A 21,543-nucleotide genomic window follows, 5' to 3' on the forward strand; every position below is an offset into this window, starting at 1 on the left:
GCGCGTCCGGAGCCTGTGCTCTGCGGCAGGAGAGGCCACGGCAGTGGGAGGCCCGCGTACCGCAAAAAACAAAAAACAAAAAGAAGACAGTTTTATTGGGTGGGGGACAGAAATCAGAACAAAGAGAAAAGTTACCCATTGTGTACTAACCACCAATTCAGTGAGAGGGTTAAGACTGGTTTGCTTGATGGAGGTTTTAAAAGATTCCCTTTAAAATAAGGGGCGTAGTTTTCATAGATGCTGGCTTGGAAGGTTTCAAATTAGAGTATACATGCATATTTAAAAATTATTTTTAGATACCCATAGCTTAAATATGTTGTACCAAATGCACATTAATAACCTGTTGGGAGTTTTTAAATCTACTCAGCAGGAACCAATTTAATAACAGCTAATTGTAATTATTACCTTCATATTTCATTTTGAAACAAGTGAAAAACATGAGGGTATGACATGTATTTTTTAAAATGATAAATACATATCTCTTGAGATCTATTTCAAGTTATTAGCCTAAAATATTTGACTTTCTTGAAGCTCTGTTTTATTTCTTAGTTGATTGTTCAGAGTAAACGCACATTTATACTTTTGGTATTATTATTGTTTTTTATTATTATTACTATACTGGTTTTGATCATTACATAGGATAATTCCCTTTGATTTGGACGCTCTGTATTTTGTTAAATTTTTTTCCTGCCAAGCAAAAAAATGCAAGAGCCTGATTTCAGTAATTTTTAAAACAAATGATATCAAAACAAAAATGTCTTAAGTGGAGTTTTGTCTTTAAAAAATTGTCTTTGATACCCTGGATACCTTTTCCTGCCATTCCCATCAGAGGAAAGAAAAGCTGGGAGGGGGAGAGGGAAAGTATGGCTTCTAATACATGTTCCTTAGGTACTGATTAGAGTTTAATTTTTAAAGAATAAAAAGTCCCCACAAACCAGTATGTAAGACTTGTCTGCTTGTGAAACATTGGCCACTTAAATATTAAATTATCGGCAACTCTACGAAGGGGTCCCCTATTTAGGAGGGGACCCCTAAAAACTTCCAGCACAATGGGAAGTCTAAGGTACGATAATCAGAACTGCTGTTGTAGTTCTCTTTCCAGCTAATCTTTATATATTTGTTTTGATGTTCCTGGTACTTTAAGTTATTGATGCAAGTGGACAGTTGTAAGGAACACAAAATTAGGACATGTTTGACGTGATACCTTCTCTCAAAACTTTATTTTAGACCCCGTAAACCAAAAGTGCCACAAGAATTGATCTTCCCATTATGAGATGAACCGACTTTACACACTCTTCTAAGGAGGAAGAATAATCTTGATTCTTATAAAGCAATACATCTAATATCATTTTACTAACAAGGTCATAGAGCTTAAGGAAAACTATAGCTTAAGGCATTCTTTGACTGCACGGTTTCATAAATTCTATCGTGGTGGAGATGGGGCCAGAATAAGATACAGTGTAGTAGCAGCAGGTATAAGAGAGTTACTTGCCATACTGTGACATCTCACTGAAAGTTAAAATTATAAATGTAGGCAATTATATATTTTGGTGGGGAGTGAGCTGAACAAAAGGCTTAGTAATTATCTGAATTTAGTCTAAAAATATCAAGAAAAAAGATTTTTTCCAGGCGTACCTGTTTGCTTTCATAATAGTTGTCTAATGCTCATAATAGTTGTCTAATGCCTTCTCTGTAGCTTTTACTTTGAAAGGCAATCCCTGCCCGTTATCCAGTTGCTTGTTCCTTGATTCTGTGCTGTAAGAGTTTGGGAAGTAGGTTAGCTTCTTGTGTACACAGCTAATACAGTAGTCTTCAAAAAGCAGATCAGCGTGAAGAGCATGACTTTCCTTAGCTGTGACACAATTATTACGTTTTAGCTTTGATGAGTAAAACAGTGGATTCTCATCTAGCTTGAAATTATTCTGTGATAATTAAATGCCGAGTCTGAATTTTAAATTTCTTAAATTTTTGATTTAAGTGTGCAGTGACCCCTTCAATCAAAAGTAAGTCTTGACAGAAGGTGACTGATTAAACAGTTACTTTTTTTTTCCCCTTGTGAAATTCTTCCAGGTAGATTGACTCAGGATTTTGATATTTAGAGTGCAGAATGGAATAATTTCAGTGATTGATGAGTTCTAATAACATCATAAATTTCAGTGGGAATAGCTAAGCATAGTTCAAGTGTCTCTTAGCTGCTTATTTATCATAACATTTTTCACGTCAGAGATGCAGCTTTATGTATGTGATGTCATATCTTTGACTCACAAGTTGGGGTTAAAACCTGAAGGGAATCTTTGGCAAGCAAAATTCAAAACTAGCTGTGCACTTTATAGTTTCATAGAATGTTTGTGATCTTGGGTGGAGTTAGCAGCATTGAGATCAAACAGAAATGTACTCAATCAACCAAGATGTATTGGTAGGACACAGTATTTCACACCTTTTCAAAGTGTCTCATTACACTATTTGGGGTAATGACTCTTAATTTTGGACTCTACCAGGAAAGGGGAAGCTTTATTAGAAGTGAATGTGTAAGGATCTGAGCCCTCTTATCCCTATGCTTTTCTTATAAAACACTAAGGATATAATTATATTTAAAATATTTGTCCACCAACTAGAAAATAAGAAGCTTGCTTTTGGGAAGGGTTTTTCAAAACCAAGTTTAGCTGGACTAAAAATAGGGTTTTTTTCTGTTTTTTGTCATTGCTGTTTTTGGTATTCCATTAGTGAGCATGCAGAAAGGCCTGTAGGATCCAGAAGTTTATGGCTGTTGCATCTGGAAACAGTATCTACTGCAGAAGCTCAAATGAACTTAGTGGGAGAGGTCTGAGTTTTAATGTGCCTCAGTTCAGATTTTCCTGTAGTATCTGAGATATAATTACATTCTGTGATTGCTTCAGTGAGTTATCTTTAAATAGTTTTTTTTTTAAAAAAAACTTTAACTTATCTGCCCTCTTACCATCTTGCTTTGAAGAAAGGGACATTTTTATAATTCAATGAGAGAGTACCAAATTCCATAAAGCTATCAAAAACAAAACGTTCCCTGCCCCCAAACCACAGCTCTTTTTTGGAAAGGGAAAAATAATAAGTCACATAATCCTTGTGTGTATGGATTTGAAGGTAGGTGATATTGTGAGGGGACCCCTAAAAAGTCCCAGCACAGTGGGAAGTCTAAGGTACAATAATCAGAACTGCTGTCATAGTTCTCTTTCCAGCTAATCTTTATATATTTGTTTTGATGTTCCTGGTACTTTAAGTTATTGATGCAAGTGCATTTTTTCCTATTGATTGTTTCATCATATCCTGCCACAGCTACATAGATTTGATTAACAGCCCTTTCTGTTCATGGTTCTTCATTGGTAGATAAGCACTTCTTTTTTTTTTTTTTTTTTTTTTTTTTTTTTTTGCGGTACGTGGGCCTCCCACTGTTGTGGCCTCTCCCATTGCGGAGCACAGACTCCGGACGCGTAGGCCCAGCAGCCATGGCTCACGGCCCCAGCCGCTCCGTGGCATGTGGGATCTTCCCGGACCGGGGCACGAACCCGCGTCCCCTGCATCGGCAGGCGGACTCTCAACCACTGCGCCACCAGGGAAGCCCGATAAGCACATTTTTAGTGTATCAGTATGTTCCTAAGGAATTCACCTAGGCCAGCAGAGAGGTTCTTTCGTATATTTGGGGAAACAAACAAACAAAAAATGACACGGCAAGTTTATAGTTAGAAGCCATATTTTAGCATCTGTCTCTCTTCTTTGGTAACATGTCAAAAATGCAGGTGAGGGCTTCCCTGGTGGTGCAGTGGTTGTGAGTCTGCCTGCCGATGCAGGGGACACGGGTTCGTGCCCCTGTCCGGGAAGATCCCACATGTCCCGGAGCGGCTGGGCCCGTGAGCCATGGCCGCTGAGCCTGCACCTCTGGAGCCTGTGCTCCACAACGGGAGAGGCCACAACAGTGAGAGGCCCGCGTACCGCCAAAAAAAAAAAAAAAAAATTGCAGGTGATTTGAATTTCCTTGCACATAGAAGAATGAAGAAGTTTGGAATTTTTATGCATGATCAGGACCTGTGTTTGGGAAAATAAATGTAAACTCATCACAGTGGAAAATGTGTTGTTTGGAGTCTGGGGGTGAAAACAAAGCTGATGGTTTTGGAGAGATTGCCAGAGCCAGATGGCCTAGTACTTTCCTAGTCTGGCGGTCCAACTGCTCCCTCCTGGATAATATACAGCCATTTGTTTGGGGATATTTACACTAGAGCTGTTTCCATGTGAATGTTTGAACAACATTAAAAACGAACATATTAGTAGTGGTGAATTTATCGAATTTGTATGACTACACAGATAATCTGTTCTTGTGTCTTATATTGCTGAGAGGAATGAAGGAGTGTCTGGATGTTGGGGAATTGTTTATATAGTTGTTGAGCAAGAATGATTTGGTCTTAGTTATTAAACTATGTAAGCATTTGGAAACTAATTGAAGTAATGGCAGCACATACCTGGAAGCTCAGTTGTGAAAATTAAATGAATTCATACATGGAAAATGCTTAGAACAGTGACTAGCATACATTAAGTGCTTAATAAATTAGCTGCTTTTATTATTATTATTATTACCCCATTGAGTTGACAAAGCCAGTTGTATCTACTAATATAGATGTAAATGTAGTTATCATATGAGTGAAATATCTTTTATTACTGCTAGAAAGAAATATTGTATGATATTGTTAGAATGATTCAGTTTTTATCTTGGTGTTTGAATAATATGAGAGATTTTATTTCAGACACAAAAGATGCATTCTGAAGCTAACTGCTTTTGGTACACATTCTCTTGTTATTCAGGGCTGTGATGTAACTGAACAGCATACTGAATATGATATTCCTATGCAACTTTCCTAATTCAGTTCTGCAAACAGGCCTGCTTAGCTGCTGAGCTTAAATTACATCTTTGTAATTTGTTCACTAGTAGCCAAGCTGCTAATTGAAGCAAAATAATTTTTTATTTCGCTATTAATTTTGGATTGCTGTTTCACACAGTTGTTTATGAAACGTCAAATTTGTAGTGTTTTCTTTGGCACAGGTTAATTTTTCACTAAGGCTCCCTCACCTATTGGAAATTTCTCGAACTGCATTAGCTAACAATTTTTTTTTTTTTAATGACAAGCAGTGGAACTTGGTGGTTGAAAGTAATGATTAATATTACAGCATGTTGATAATGTAGGTGTTCATATTTTTTTATTAGTTTTGATTCTTGGTAACTTGCTGCCAAAGTCGTGTTGACAGTCTGTATTTAGAGGACACTTTACTTCTGGTTGAAGGAGATACTTTGTACATTCATGAATGTATTCTTTAAGGTGACAAATTAGGTTTGGCGTTTTATACTGTATTTGGAAAAAAGAGTGATGTATTTTCAAGGTTACTGTTTTGATTTAAATGGAAAATTAGGAGTTTTTGTTAGTTATAGGTTACATATCTACCAGTCTTCCTTCCTCCTTTCCTTCCTTCTTCCCTCCCTTTCTTCCTTTCTTTCCTTTCATTCTTTCTGTCTTTCTAAATTAATGATGACAAGTCTCCGATTGTTGGTTTGTAAACCAAGGAAGACTCCTAATGAAAACACTTTGTTCCTAAAAACCTTTCAGATTTTAATGAACCAAAGTCAAAAGTATTCTCTTTGTCCACTTTATTTTTGCATGGAGCACAAAGAGTTAAAATTATTTGAAAAGTAAACAAAGAAAACTGTGCTCAATTCTCTGTATTTCTTTCGGCGTGCCATTGAAGTGTGATCCCTGTGTAAGTTCACCATGTATTTTTTGTTTTACTATGTGGTCTTTATCCATAGTAAGTTTCAATTAACTTTTAAGACCCAGTGATATTTTCGAAAGGTGGAGATGAACCACATTTCACAAGATGCCTTCTAAAACACTGGCAACAGAGGCAGATTTTTTCTATTGATTGATTTCTTTTCAAAGATTGATTTCTTTTCAAAGATGGTATAGGTTAGTGTGTAATTGGGCATTTGAAACTGATGGCATTTCATCCTCTCACAGCAAACCTTCTGGCACTATTGTGTAAGAATGTGAAAGTTTAACAATTCCTATTTTTTCCTTCATTTTTGTTAATTATAAAAAATTATTCTTGAAAAACCCCTCAATCAGAAAGTCAACAGAGTATTAAAAATAATTGTGACATTTTCATTATGCTCATTAGAGGAGAACATTGAGGCTAGTATATCAGAATAAATCTGCTCCAAATATGTCAAGTTTTGACAACTTGTTTATCAATTTCACTGTTTTTAAAGTTGAGATGAAGTTCGTGCTGTGTATTTTTTTACTTTTTTTCCTGTACAAGCATTCCTGCCACCTTAAGGGATTTATTTGCATTGGCAGGATTAATGTAAATGTCGTTTTCTATTTGATATTGTATTTTGTTGTTGTTGTTGTCGTTTCTTAGGTTAAAACCTCAACTTGCTTCACCATCAATTCATTTATTTAAATAATACATTTGATATGCTTCCTCTCCCCCTCCTGCCCATCTCTGTAACAGGCCTCCCATCCTTACTCCTTCCTGATGAACACGCTGATTTCTTTAAACCACTGTTGTTTTTGTCACTCTCACGGCAGACTTACCTTCCTCCCAGTGAGCAGAAGTATGACTTACTATGGAGGATGAAGATAAGCCTTCTTCTTGGTGTTCCATTGTCTAGGTCCTAAACCAGCTGTCTGTTAAAATCGTTTCACTTAAAGTAGTCAATGCTGTTTATATGCTTCTGTGATCTCCCTACTGATCCGGCCTCAACGAACTTCATTCACACCCCACAGAGGCATATATTAAATTGGGAAAACAAGCAGAAACTTCTCCCTAAGCTGGTGTTAGAGGACCCCTTTCCTTTTAGGCTCGGAGTCTGCATTTGCTGAACTGTGAACCAGTCTCGACGTGTGTACTAAATGTACACGGTAGAGATTTGATGTGTGTGAAAGCTGGAGGGAGAACTTGTTGACATTTTTAAAAAGTCTGTTTTATTGTTGACACTCTACATTGGAGACATTCATCAAAATAGATTTATCCTGTTGTCCCATGTTGGATCTCATCAGAATGTCGATTTCTTGGACCATACTTTTATATGATAGTGTGGTATGTGTGTGTGGTGTGTGTGTGTGTGTCTGTGTGTCTTAACAAGCTTTTTCTGTAACAAAAACTCCTTAGGCGAGGTTGGAGGTGGAGCTGCCTTGGACGGAGTTTCACTGTATAGCTAACTCTATTACACTGAGGTTCTAGATTATTACTCTGTTTCCAGGATTTTAGTTCTACTCCTTAGGAGAGAGGAAAGACTCTCTGTTTCACTTGTTTCTATCTCAGAAGTCACAGAAGCAGCAAGCACTTCTTTGTGTTTATGTGCTGAAAAGTATTGTTCTGCTGAGGCCCCAAGAAAAGGAACAGAAGAAACTTCATGCTTCCTTCCGTCCCCAGAGTTTAACTATTTCTGAGCAAATCCAAACTCATGCTTTCATTTTTCTATGCTTGATGTACAGAAAGATTCTCCATTTTGACTCTGCTGCCAGAAGCGAAGTGGCAGGTTGACATTTGGTAGAGATGTATTACGGAGGCCCTGGGCCTTCAACGAATGATGTTCAGTCACCAAAGACAAAAACATGGAATACCTGGGAGACCATGGATCATCTACTCTTTGGGGGGATCGTCAACATATTTTCACTACAGCATATGTTTTTTTTTCTTGGGGGGGGGGGATACGCGGGCCTCTCACTGTTGTGGCCTCTCCGTTGCGGAGCACAGGCTCCAGTTGAGCAGGCTCCGCAGCCATGACTCACGGGCCTAGCCGCTCCACGGCATGTGGGATCTTCCTGGACCGGGGCACGAACCCGTGTCCCCTGCATTGTCAGGCGGACTCTCAACCAATGAGCCACCAGGGAAGCCCCCTGCAGCATGTCTTTAATTGAGTATCATCACGGGCCCACTGATTTCAGTGGAACCAGCAGCCTCAGCAAAAAATAATATTGGTATTATCTAGAAAGACTCAAAATGAGAAGGTCTGATGTAATTGATACTCTTTTCTCCTCCCAAAACCATTTTTTTTTAAACAGGAAGGAAAACCCCATTAATACCTGTGAATTTCATTTACCAAGTTACTTGTATTAGTTTAGCATGACAGAAAACTAAAGTTGAACCAGAGGTTTTCAGGGGTATTAAGAGAACATACAAAACATGTAGTGATAATAGGATTTTGCAGAAATGCATGACAGAATTTTTTAGCACCATGTATGAGATCTAATCAGTTATTTACAGTGTTTCTTTGATTTTTTAAAGCAGTGATTGCAGTAAATAAAGCAGGCAGATGTAAGTTTTGGTTTTTAAAACATTTTCAATTTACTTAATGCATTTTCTTGAGTAAAGCAACTTCTTGGGTATTTAAAAGGTCTTTTAAGATTGCAGGAATGCATCATCAGTGCATGCTAAAACTAATGGGTGAAAATTTAAGTCATAATACGATGTGAACATAATCTAGATGATTTCCCCAGAAGATAGTTATGAATTACTTCAAGTAGTAACTTTACAGTACACAAAGCTGGCTGTGCTCTCTGATGGGTGGCAGGTACCCCCTTAACCAAATGGTCAGAGTTTACTGGCATTAGTGGAACGAGTTGACAGTGTGATGTCATACAGGGAGAAGAACTCAGCATCATGTCTGTGGTATTCTGGCCCTGAATTACATAACTTTAGTCTAAGCCTGAGGAAACATTAGACAAATCCAAAATGAGGATGTTCTACAAAATGGCCTGTATTCTTCAAAAATGTCAATATCATGAAATACAAAGACTCAGGAATATTCCTTTTTTAAGGAGATATGACAACTGAATGCTGTGATTGGTATTGGTTTTGTTGTTGTTTGCTATAAAGGACACTATTGGGTATTTGGTGAATCTCAGGTGTTGATTATTGTATTGTATCAATGTTAATTTTCTGATTCAGATAATTGCGCTATGGTTATGTAAGAGAATTCCTTGTTTGAAGGAAATACAATCTGAAGTATTTAGGGCATGTCTGCAGTTAACTAATAAATGGCTCAGGAAAAGAAAATAGAGAAAGAAAGAAGAATAAAGCAAATTTACTAAAATGTAAACACTTGAGGCATCTGGGTAAAGAGTATCTTGGAATTCTTTATATATCCTTACAACTTTTCTATACATCTAAAATTATGGCAAAATGAAACATTAAAAAATATAGGGTTATAACAGGCTAACCATAAAAAATGCTTTTGATGGGCCAGTGGTAGAGAAATATTTTCTCCTTATACAGGTACTTTTTCTCATTTTTTAATTTGTTGCAATTTTTGTTTTGTAATGGAGTTAGGTAACAAAGCAAGAGCCTGCTCTGAGGGTCTGCACACATAGTGTCATAAGCTGTCCTCCATCATTTACAGTTCTAAAAGTCTCAGGTTCATAAACAAGCACATTCCGGACAACTATAAGTTAGTTCCTGCAGTTTTTGTGTGTCCTAAAAAAAGGATAGTCTCTGGTTAATTTAAGTAGTTTCGTCACCAAGAAATTGAGAGTTATCTGAATGTGTGAAAGTAATTTTATTAACAATTTGAAGCTGTGTTATATTAGTATTATGCAGTGCTACATTGTTTAGTTAAAATGTATCCCCATGCAGAGCACTGCTCTACCCATAGCTGTGAGCTTTTCTCTGGCCCAGGTATTAACATGTAGATCTTCCAGTAAGCAGAGGTCTCAAGGAAACTTCCAGTGACCTTATGTAACATGTTTGTACACATATTACTAAAAACATCTTGGCTGGTGAAGTGGTTTGGGACTCCAAAGTTTGAGAGTCAGATGTAATTCTTCTTAGTTGAGGGAGATAACTATGGCTTAACTCCCCGCCCAACCCTGCCCTTCCCCCAGCATATGCGGGCCAGTACTACTGTTTGCGTGGTTATACACCCCAGAGAGCACATGTTTTCAACCTGTGGGCAGGAAGGATTTCCCCATTGATGAAGCATCGCAAGACAGTGAGTGGACTCATAACCATACCCTCAATTGTTTTCTGCTACTTACCTCTAGAATATTACATGTTGGAGTTGGAAGTAGTAAAATGAGGCAACAAATACGAATCATTTAAAAATAAAATCCATGTGCTTTTCTATATTTTAAGTCACTAGTATCTCAGTCTGCTAAGCCTTCTGGGTTTTTCCTTCCCCATTGGTTAGATTTATTTTTATTCTGAATTGAAGAGAGAATTGTGGTTGTCTTGACGACAGAAGCCCATCTCATACAAGGATCCAAAGGTGTGTGTTATAATAAGGTGGTTGATGGGACAGAGAGGCACATATCCCCTTCCGCTCAATTTGGGTTGATCCTTAACAACTGTCTTAAAACAATCAGCCCAGTGAGGCCTTTGGCTCTGAAAGCTAGTTGGCCTTGCAGCAGTGGTGAATGGTCAAGAACTCGATTGTGGTAGTTAGTCCTCTGCTACTTGGTTCCATTCTTAGCTCATATCGTGCCTTTGTTTACAGGCCATAGTATATTGAAGGCCAAGACAAGAACCCAGAAATGTGCCGAGCCTTGCTCACACACAAAATCATGTGCAGGTAAGAAATACCTTGTTCTTTCCCTTTAATTAGCAAAGAGAAGATGAATTTATATCTCAAATCTAGGTGAATTCAGATCTATTTTTTGGGTATATGTTTATCTTCTGTTAGACAATATAAAAACTGCTAGATGTGAGTATTTGGTAGTAAAGTGTCAGGCATCACAGTGGTTCTCGATTATTTATTAGATTTCATCCTAAAAGATGTATGTTTCCATTTTGATATCACATTGTTAATGGGTGCCAAGCAGTGCTGTCCCCTTTTTCCTTTCAATCAAGTAAAATACAATATAACCCTTTTAGTGTTAATATATGTGCTCAACTGCATTGCTAGTAAAATAAGAGTTCTATTGATGTCAGCAGAAACCTCTGTTTGGATAAGACATGAAAGTTATAGTTCCCCTTCATAATTCTTCCACTTAAAAATGTGACCATCCATACATAGGCATCATTCCTCCCCACACGAACCCTGAAGCTGATCTCTTAATCTTAGTTACCTTTTATATAACTATGACAATGTAGCTAACATTGCTTAAATGTAGTGAGCTTTTGGAAGGATGGCAAAGATGAGTCACTGAAAAGTATAAACATTCATGTTTTCCACAAATGAGTATCTTTATTTTTGTCTGAAGCTACATTTGAAACCAGGTAAGCAGACCACATTCACTTCCATGGCCTCAGCCAACCCTCCACATGGAAGAGAGTAAACCAGAGAACAGCCTTTTAACTTGTAGTTTAGGATTCTAATTCTTCGTAAAATAGCACTGGCACCTTGCTTCTGATATATTCTGAGTAATTGGATAAAGCATGACGATGACGCTCTGCATCAGGGAAGGGCTACTAATGGCTTTGTCAACCACGCAGGCTCTCCTGGCACAGAGCGTTCTCAGCTCCTGGCTGTTACTGACCAAACCATTTAGGACTTTCAGCTGCCGCTTCGGCATGGGTGGGTTTATTTGCTGCCCACGGACCTGTGGGGAAAGCAATCTGAAAACTCTACAGGTGGAAATAAAATAGAAAAGAGATTAATGTGTTTCCTTAGTGAAGTCCCAAATAGTAACTTCTTCTGTAATAAGAAAAAAAAATACTTAAAGATATACTATGCCTTTCACACACAAGCCTACACTCTATTAATGCAGTTTATATTTTTCTTGTTCTTAAAATTCATTGGTCCAAAGTACTTTTGGGTAACCCTATTGCATGAGCTGTCTAAAGGGCTTACTGCCATGGGATTGTTATTATTGTCTCTCTTTGAGACAAAACCCCTTTGGCTTGATGGCACAGAACTCTTTCCATGGAATTCTGGGAGAGGTTCTGCATTTTTGGTAAACTGGAATCTATTATACCAATCATCATTATTTCATTTTGCTAATACTTGGTGATGAAACTCTTAAAAAGTATGGCCCCGTGAAGGATTTTTTTTTTTTTTTTTTTTTTTTTTTTTTTTTGTTGCAGTATGTGGGCCTCTCACTGTTGTGGCCTCTCCCGTTGTGGAGCACAGGCTCCGGACACGCAGGCTCAGCGGCCATGGCTCACGGGCCCAGCCGCTCCGTGGCACGTGGGATCTTCCCGGACCGGGGCACGAACCCGTGTCCCCTGCATCGGCAGGCGGACTCTCAACCACTGCGCCACCAGGGAAGCCCCAAAAGAAACAATTATTGCTGTTACATGAAACATTTAAAAATAACTGGAATTATGACCGATAACATTTTACCAGGACATACTAGATTTTTAGGAATTCCATGTAATTTAACATACTGATCAAACATTTTTCTCTGAGATGGTTCAGGGGCCTTCTAAAGCATCTCAAAGTTAGCTGGAGATCAAAGGAACTGTTAGAATTGGCCAAACACTTATTCACTTAACCAAAGCAAGGAGATTTCAAACAAAAATACAGATCACAGACACAGGGAAAGGAACTCACAAGCTGTTATCAAAAGCAGTGTTCCAAGAAAACTTTGGAGGGAGAAACCAAAGCCAGTCTTGCCCTAACCCACTTCCAACAAAATCCATTTACCCAACTAAATTTAATCCAATTTTAGAAAATCCTGATCATGCACAACTTGTTTTCTCAGTGTTTCCTTTTCACAAATTTTCATCACCTTCTGTATCCATCTTATTTTGCCCCTTATTTTCTTCCGCATCCAGAAACAAACAGCTCTAGTATAAAGTGACTTTCTTTTCTCTTTGTACTATCAGCCTGGTACCCAGCTGCTCACTTTGTTTATTACGTAGCTTCATAAATGCTTGAACATATGGAACTTCTTTTGTCTTTCTCTTCCAGTTACAAAATAACTCTAGCTGAAGGGTAGTACAGTCATTTAGGGTACCATTCAAAGACCACTTTCCTCATTTTCAAGAATGTATCCATATTTTGGCCGAACAAAATTACAATAGAATTTCATTCTTTTCCTAGTCTTAGGGTTACAACTACAGGTTGACCAGTCTGCCAGGATTTTTCCCATTGGCTATCAGATGGAATTGAAGAAGAAGCACTTCCTATGTTTGAACCATAGAACACTCATACGCGGACTAAGAACAAAACAAAATCCTCACCACTAAGGGAAGCCTAAAACCAAAGGAACCAAAAGTCAAACAGAAACCAAAAAGCAAACAGCACAAGACTCAAGTCAGCTTCCAAGTCTCAACTTAGCCTGTGACCTCTGTCCAAGTGGTGCACCTTCCAAATGAAATTTCCTGGAATGAAAAGTCACCCAAATGGGAACTAAAGTTCCCCCAAATGTACAGGGCTAAAAGGACCTTAGAGTGCATGCTAGGGGAGTTACCACATGCTGGCTGAGGTACCACAACATCCCAAATGCTACTTTTCTGGTTTCCCAAAATAATCCCTTGGAGTAGGACATTCGGGGCAGTCCAGGAAGGAGGAAGAGAGGAACATCCTCAAGGCAAAGATGGCCTTGGCAGTTGCTAGGGTGGTCCCTCTTCTGCCATCTTCTCCTGCCCCAGAGTTCCAACTGCTGGGATGGCAGATGGGGTATGACTGGGGCTTGGCCTCTCCAGGCAAGGGTCCCAGGCAGTTTGGCCTCTGAAGGAATTCTCCAACCCTACACTCTCTCAAAAGAGGCTGGCATGGAGAAAATCATAGAGTGTCCAATCAAGTCACGGGATCCACAGGGGCCATCCCCAAGTCAGCCCCATATTGGGTACTAAATTTGATGCCGAAAGCTCGACCTCTGTGCACCAGTGGCAAATCAAATCTCAGAGACAGAGGTTTGGAAGAAGTAGAAAAGAATAGCTTTACTGCTTTGCCAGCCAAAGGGGGACACACAAAACTCATGCCCTCAAAAACTGTGTGTCCCAATGCAGGAGGATCTGGTGAGGAGTTTTACAGCAATGGTTTAAGGACACAGTTGCTCCTAAGGATTAGTGTGTGTACAGGGCCTTAACTCCCTTTAATCTGGCCTCAGATGGTCTCTTGATGAGCTTCTCTGGAATGAAGAATGCTAAAATCTTCTATTTTGTGGGGGTTTCAGTTTGGTAAAGAGCCCAAAGATACTCTTACGGACATCCCTTTAAGGCCCTGAGGCTGTCCTTAACAAAGGCCCTCAACTTATCTTTAACTGAGGCCCTGACACTCTCCTGAACTAAGGACTGAGGCTGTCTCTAACTAAGGCCCTGAGTCTGTCTTTAATTAATGGCCTCACTCTTTCCCTAACTAAGGCCCTGACACAGTCCCTGACACGGCCCCTAATAACATGAGCTGTCCCTCATTAATGCCCTGATGCGGCCCATAACTGATGTACTGAAGATGGCACTAAGGTCCTGACCATGGCACTAAGGTCCTGACCATGGCACTAATGACCCAAAATGTCTCTTACCAAGACCCTCAAGTTACCTCTAACTGAGGCCCTAAAGATGTCCATAACTAAGTCCCTGACACTATCTCTAAGACCCTCAAGTTATCTTTAACTGAGGCCATGACAATATCCCTATCAAAGGACTTGATGCTGTCTCTAACTAAGGCCCTGAGTCTATCTATACCTAATGGCCTCACTCTTTCCCTAACTACGCCCTGATGCCGTTCCTAACCAAGGCCGTGACATTCTTCTTAACTAAGGACTTGCCGCTGTCCCTACCTAAAACCCTGACACTGTCTGTAACTAATGACCTGACTCCTTCCCTAACTAACACCCTAGTTTTGGCCCTAACTAACGCCCTGACACTGATTCTAATTATGGCCATGATGCTGGCTCTAAGGCCCAGAATATATCCCTAAGTAACAGCCTGAATTTTGTCTAACTAAGGCTCTCACGTTATCTCTAACTTAGGCCCTGATGCTGTCCCTTATAGTCTAAGCTGTCACTAAATAATGCCCTGATCCTGTCGATAACTAAGGCCCTGAATATGTCCCTAAGTACATCTCTGATGATGTCCCTAACAGCCTGAACTGTCTCTTCAAGTTATCTCTGAGGCTCTGACACTGGCCCTTACTAAGGCCTCACCGTGGGGTTGTCCCAGGCTGCTGGGCAGTTTTCTCTTGTCCGCATCTGTAGCCAGCTGCCTGCCATTGGCCATTCTAAGATTCTGCGATGCAGTGGTCCCACGTAGGATGTGCCTGTGTAGGCTCACCGGCGGGAGGAGAGTCATGGCCACTCTGCCCTCCAGGGGACTGCGGCTCAGGAATCTGTCAGCCAGTGTCTGGACACAGGGTTCTGTGTCCTTGTTTGTTGTAAATCCCTTGGAGTTACCTCTAACATTTTTTAAATGGATCTCCCCCTCAGCATATTTATGATTTAAATTATTTACCACATTAAAATTCAGGAATGACACTGTTAGAATGAGCAGCAAGACACCAGATGTCCCACCCCCCCAATGATCTATTACTTGGAGGATTTAAAATTCTAATGAGAAAACACTCACTCTCCTCACCCTCTTGGGTGTCAGCACAAGGCGGGAATCAGCTGCATTCTTTATTTATCCCTCTGATTTTCCAGAACCTTTCCTTCAAAGAGAAATCTCTGGGCTCTGCGGGAACTGTGAGTGGTGACCATGAGGTAAATCTGAGACTGAAAAGCAAGAGGAAGAGAGATAGAGGAGGAGATGAGAATCGGTGATGGGGAGAAGCAGGGGCATCCACGTTCAATCGCAGGCTGAGAGTCTGGGTTCATCTCCAACGAAGCTAAGGACCACCAGGGTCTGGCCCCACTGGCCTTGTCACCTGGTGTGGGGACTGGGGACAGACAAACCCCCATGGCCACTCTCAGAGAAATAAAGAAGTTGGGAGGGCACCCCTGAGAGCCCGATTGAAAATGGTCATGCTGTGAAATAATAAGATGCCCTTTTCAGAAAAGTGAAGACTGTCCTCTTGGGTCTCAAAGACTTGCAAATACTCTGTGTCCTTCTGGAGGCATGTTGAAGCCTTCAGCCTTTGAGGGCAGTAATGGGAGTGCAGCTGGGCTCAAAACCATCCAGCACTCACTCCTTGAGGGTGCTGAGGATAACCAGTGTCCACACCCTGGGTGCTGTGGGGCCTGAAATCCCCTTATCACCTAGGACAGGAGGGGCCACACAGACACTCCACTGGACCACCACGGGGCTTGGCTGGTGGGCTACAGTCCTTTATCAGATACATGGTTTGCAAACATCTTGTGCCATTTTGGATGGTGGATTATCTTATTCCTTGCTCCTTTTATACACAACTGTTTTTCATTTTGAGGGAGTCCAATTCATCTATTTTGTCTTTTGTTGCTTGTGCTTTTGGTAGCAAATCTAAGAAATCACGACCAAATCGAAGGTCATGAAGATTTACTCTCATGTTTTCTTCTATGAGTTTTTAAATTTTGGTTCTTACATCTAGGCCGTTGGTCCATTTTGTGTTGATTTTGTATATGGGGTGGGGGGAGGTAAGGGTCCAACTTTATTCTTCTGCATGTGGGTATCCAGTTGTTCCAGCACCTGTGCTGTTTGGGAGGAAATACCTGCAAATGATGTGACCAAAAAGGCCGTAATTTCTAAAGTATACAAACAGCTGATACAACTCAAAAACTAAAAAAATTAAAAAGTGGGCAGGAAGTCTAAATATACATTTTTCCAAAGAAGACATACAGATGGCCAATAGGCACATGAAAAGATGCTCCACATCGCTAATTATGAGAGAATGGAAATCAAAACTACAGTGAGTTATCACCTCATAGTGGTCAGAATGGCCATCATTAAAATGTCTACAAATAGGGCTTCCCTGGTGGCGCAGTGGTTGAGAGTCCGCCTGCCGATGCAGGGGACGCGGGTTCGTGCTCTGGTCCGGGAGGATCCCACATGCCGCGGAGCGGCTGGGCCCGTGAGCCATGGCTGCTGAGCCTGCGCGTCTGGAGCCTGTGCTCTGCAACGGGAGAGGCCACAACAGTGAGAGGTCCGCGTACTGCAAAAAAAAAAAAAAGAATGTCTACAAATAAATGCTGAAGGGGGTGTGGAGAAAAGGAAACCCTCCTACACTGTTGGTGGGGATGTAAATTGATACAGCCACTATGGAAAACAGTATGGAGGTTCCTCAAAAAACTAAAAATAGAATTACCATATGAACCAGCAATCCCACTCCTGGGCATATATCCTGACAAAACTATAATTCAAAGAGATACGTGCACCCTAGCGTTCACAGCAGCACTATTCACAATAGCCAAGACATGGAAGCAAGCTGAGTGTCCCTCAAAAGATGAATGGCTATAGAAGATGTGGTACATATATACAATGGAATATTACTCAGCCATAACACAGAATGAAGTAATGCCATTTGCAGCTATATGGATGGACCTAGAGATTATCACACTAAATGAAGTAAGTCATAGAACGACAAATACCATATGCTATCACTTATATGTGGAATCTAAAATGAGACCCAAATGAACCTATATACAAACAAAAACAGACTCACAGATTTAGAAAACAGACTTGTGGTTGCCAAGGGGAAGACAGGGGGGAGGGATAGATTGGGAGTTTGGGATTAGTAGAAGCAAACTATTATATATAGGTTGGATAAACAACAAGGTCTTACTGTACAGCACAGGGAACTATATTCAATACCCTGTAATAAACCATAATGCAAAAGAATATGAAAAACAGTATGTATATATGTATGTGTGTGTGTGTATATATATATCTGAATCACTTTGTTGTACAGCAGAAATTAACACAACTTTGTAAGTCAACTATACTTCAATAAAATATTTTTTTTTAAATTAGGTTGAGATTATACCATCAATTAATTTGAAGGCACTTTTATAAAGTAGGCCTTATTTCTTTTGTCCTTTCATCCTGGGACAAATGTATAACAGATAGAAACTAACCTGGATTACTCCAGGCTGAACTCATATCACACAGAACTTTAATTGTTGAACAAACCATTAATACCAGTTACACCATGGGACGTCCTGATCCAATATCAAGTTTGTAAACCTTGTATCAAGACTGCAGAATCCACTAAATTTGGAAATTCAAACTGAAATGAAGCCAACTATCCCATGACTTCTCTAAAACTAGTTCTACAACGATCAATTGGAAACCATATGCAATCAAATGAATGTAGACAGAAACAACTATACCCTTCCTTTTTTTTACATCTTAGATGAAGACGGGATCTAAGGTGATGTCTTGGGCCATTCCAAGGTGTTACTCAATTTCCTGGGTATCTCCCATGCAAACAGGATGTACACGTGTTAGTTAACATGTTTGTGCAACTACATGAAGGTAGTTAATACCACAAAACTGGATACGTAAAATGAATTAAATGCTAAAGTCATGTTTTGTATTTGTAATGACAATGAAAAAAAAAAGTGTAGTGCTGATATTTGTTACAAAAACGAACGATAAAAACATCCTTAGTGAAAAAAGCCATACAGAAAAGGCCACCCAGGGCTTCCCTGGTGGCACAGTGGTTGAGAGTCCGCCTGCCGATGCAGGGGACACGGGTTCGTGCCCCAGTCCAGGAGGATCCCACATGCCGCGGAGCAGTTGGGCCCGTGAGCCATGGCCGCTGAGCCTGCACGTCCAGAGCCTGTGCTCCGCAATGGGAGAGGCCACAAGAGTGAGAGGCCCGCGTACCGCAAGGGGGGGAAAAAAAAAACAAAACAAAAGGCCACCCAGATCCCATACTCATGTTGTCTGCTTCAAATCCATCAAGGATGTCCAAATGAGGGGAAAACTCAGTAATGGTTCCAGAAAAAGAAAACTGGATCGGGATGGAAAAAGACATTTTCATACAGTTGGGAGAGCAGATGAAAGTTGAAGTGGGCCTGTGTATTAAATTATAATGTGGACATCATGATTTCCTCATTTAGGGATTATGTGTTGGTTCCTTGGGTAAAACACACTGAGCATTTTGTGTGAAGTGGCAAATGTGAGTACTTTTTGCCATTACTGAAACTTTTCTGTACATTTTTAGTTGCTGGAAAGTAAATTACTTTTCTGAACAACCATGTCAGTACCATGCCAGAAAATCAGATAAGACAGCCATCAAACTTAGTTATAGAGGCCAAGACTTACCCAGACCAAGTTCAACCAAAGTTGTGATACTTATTTCCCTTGTAGGAGTCCGCATGGTATTAACAGGCACCATGGGAAGAGTATATTAGTAGCTACCATGTCTTGGGTCCTGTGGATGACCTGGGGTGCAGTAGAAACGGTGAGATTTTAGTATTACAATTTTTCACATTACTTCAAAAAATATGTTAAAAAATAAATTCAGTAAAGTTGCAAAATATGGAATCAATATACACAAATCAGCTTTATTTCTGCACACTAATAATGAACCACCAGCAAGAAAAATCGAGAAAACAATCCCATTTACAATTCCATCAAAAAGAACAAACTATTTAGGAATAAATTTAACCAAGGACACGAAAGACCTGTACTCAGAAAACTATAAAGCACTGATAAAGAAATTGAAGACACAATAGAAAACAATATTCCATGCTCATGCATCAGAAAAATTACTATTATTAAAAATGTTTATTCTACCCAAAGCCATCAACAAACAGTGCCAGGAAAACTAGACACCAGACTCCAAAGAACGACACTGGTCACCATCTACACTGCACATAAAACTAACTAAAGTGCACAATATTCCACATTAAACCCTTTCTCTCCTGAGTCCCCTGAAGATGCACCCCACCCAGCCAGCAGTCAGCTGCACAGGAAGATTCTCCACACTTGCTCATTTTTTCCTCTTGTGGAGTCTCCTCACCAGTGGTTCCTGAGAAAACCCAGCTCCTGTTAGTGTGGACAATGCCTCATGGTCCAGAAACCTAAGCCCTGACAGGAGACAAAGCTCCTGTCTGCTTGTCACAGAGCAAAGTCTGTGGGCAGGGTGCACCTGTGCCCCCAGGGTCAGACAGGTGGGTTCGGCGCCCCCTGTGGGACGTCAGAGAAGTGCCGGGAGCGCCGCACTCACAAACCCAGAGGCCTCATCCGGAAGGCAGCTCTGCTGTACATACTAAGTTTGGAAATCCAAACTGAAATGGAGCCAAGTATCTCACTGTATCTTCTCAAAACATGGTTAAGGAACAATTAATCAGAAACCATATGTAATGAAATGAATGTAGACACAAACTTCACAACTTAAACCAAAATTCACTCAAAATTGCCCACAGACAAATTTAAATTACCAAACTATAAAAATCCTAGGAAACAAAAAGAAAATCTACATGACCTTGGGTCTGGTGACCTTATTCAGAAAACCGAAAGACAAACCACAAACTGCAAGAAACTATTTCCAAAGCACGTATCTGATAAAGGATCTGTACTCAAATTATGCCAACAACACCATTAAAATTTGGGAAAGATTGAAACACACACCTGGCCCAAGAAGATAAACAGGCAGTAAATAAGCATACAAGAATATACTCAAAATGCTGGTGGAATGCATGTACAACCAACTTCGGAAGACAGTTTGGCAGTTTTTTCCAAATCTAAACAGTCTCACCCTAGGATCCAAGAAGTGTACCTCTTGTATTTAGACAATTGCTTTGAAAAACTGTGTTCAAACCAAAACTAGCATCAAGTAATGCACAGCAGCTCTATTCATAATGGCTAAGAACTTAAAGATATCAGGATGTCCTTCTGTAGACGAATTCATAAGCAAATTAGGGCACATACATGTCAAGGGGAGCAGAATACACCACCCCAAAATATGCCCATTTGACAAAAGGATTATTTTGGACTGATTAATTTAAGAAACAGACCCAGGAGAATCTTTCAAAATCAAGCAGAAAATGCCCTTTTATGAGGTAAATTTACAATTATTAAGGATATCTCCATTTGTAAGGGTATGTCCCTCTCTGGACCAGGAATTGAATGATGACTAAATATCAAGAAAACCTTGTTGGGACTTCCCTGCTGGTCCAGTGGTTAAGACTCCATGCTCCCAATGCAGGGGGCCAGGGTTCAACCCCTGGTCAGGGAACTAGATCCCGCATGCTGCAAATAAGAGCCCACATGCCGCAACTAAAGATTCCACAGGCCTCAACTAAGACCCAGCACAGCTAAATAAATAAATGTTAAAAAAAAAAAAGCTTGTCAATGAAAGAGGCCTGGATATAAATCTGTGTAACAACCATACCCTTGTTTACTGTGCTTTGCCTAATAACCTCCCTTAAATGGCTTCCTCCATTCCCTAACATCTATTTTTGTTCTCAGCAGAAGCATTTAAGGTAATGGCTTGGGCCATTTCAGGGAGTGACTCAGTTTTCCTGGGTATCTTTCAAGTATACAGGAGGTATGGATGGTATATATTAAACTTCTGATTGTTTTCTCCAGTTCGTCTCCTTTTCATTATAAGGGAGATCTCAATGAAGAACACAGAAGAGTAGAGGGAAAATTATTTTTTCTCTCATATACATGCAATGCAATAGTATTCAGCGATATAAAGGAATGGACCATCAACCCAGGCAAAAAAAAAAAAAAAAAAAATAGATGCATCTAACACTTACATTGCTAAGTGAAAGA

The 21,543-nt window shown here is 40.0% G+C and overlaps 1 protein-coding gene and 1 long non-coding RNA gene across 2 annotated transcripts in view; one reads left to right on the plus strand and one right to left on the minus strand.

Moving 5' to 3' along the window:
• The window catches only part of LOC307067914 (RAD52 motif-containing protein 1-like), a gene marked incomplete at both ends in the record, with an annotated part of 285,114 nt that overhangs the window by 142,050 nt on the left and 121,521 nt on the right, over nt 1-21,543 (plus strand). The gene's annotated exons all lie outside the window — the stretch shown is intronic.
• Nucleotides 11,174-15,555, minus strand: LOC307068484. Its single transcript, XR_013811452.1, has 2 exons — nt 15,469-15,555; nt 11,174-11,583 (listed from the first exon to the last, which is right to left on the minus strand). It is a non-coding gene; the product is annotated as an uncharacterized lncRNA (long non-coding RNA).

This window comes from Hyperoodon ampullatus (assembly GCF_949752795.1).
Source record: "Hyperoodon ampullatus genome assembly, chromosome: 19".
Classification (NCBI taxonomy): domain Eukaryota; kingdom Metazoa; phylum Chordata; class Mammalia; order Artiodactyla; family Ziphiidae; genus Hyperoodon; species Hyperoodon ampullatus.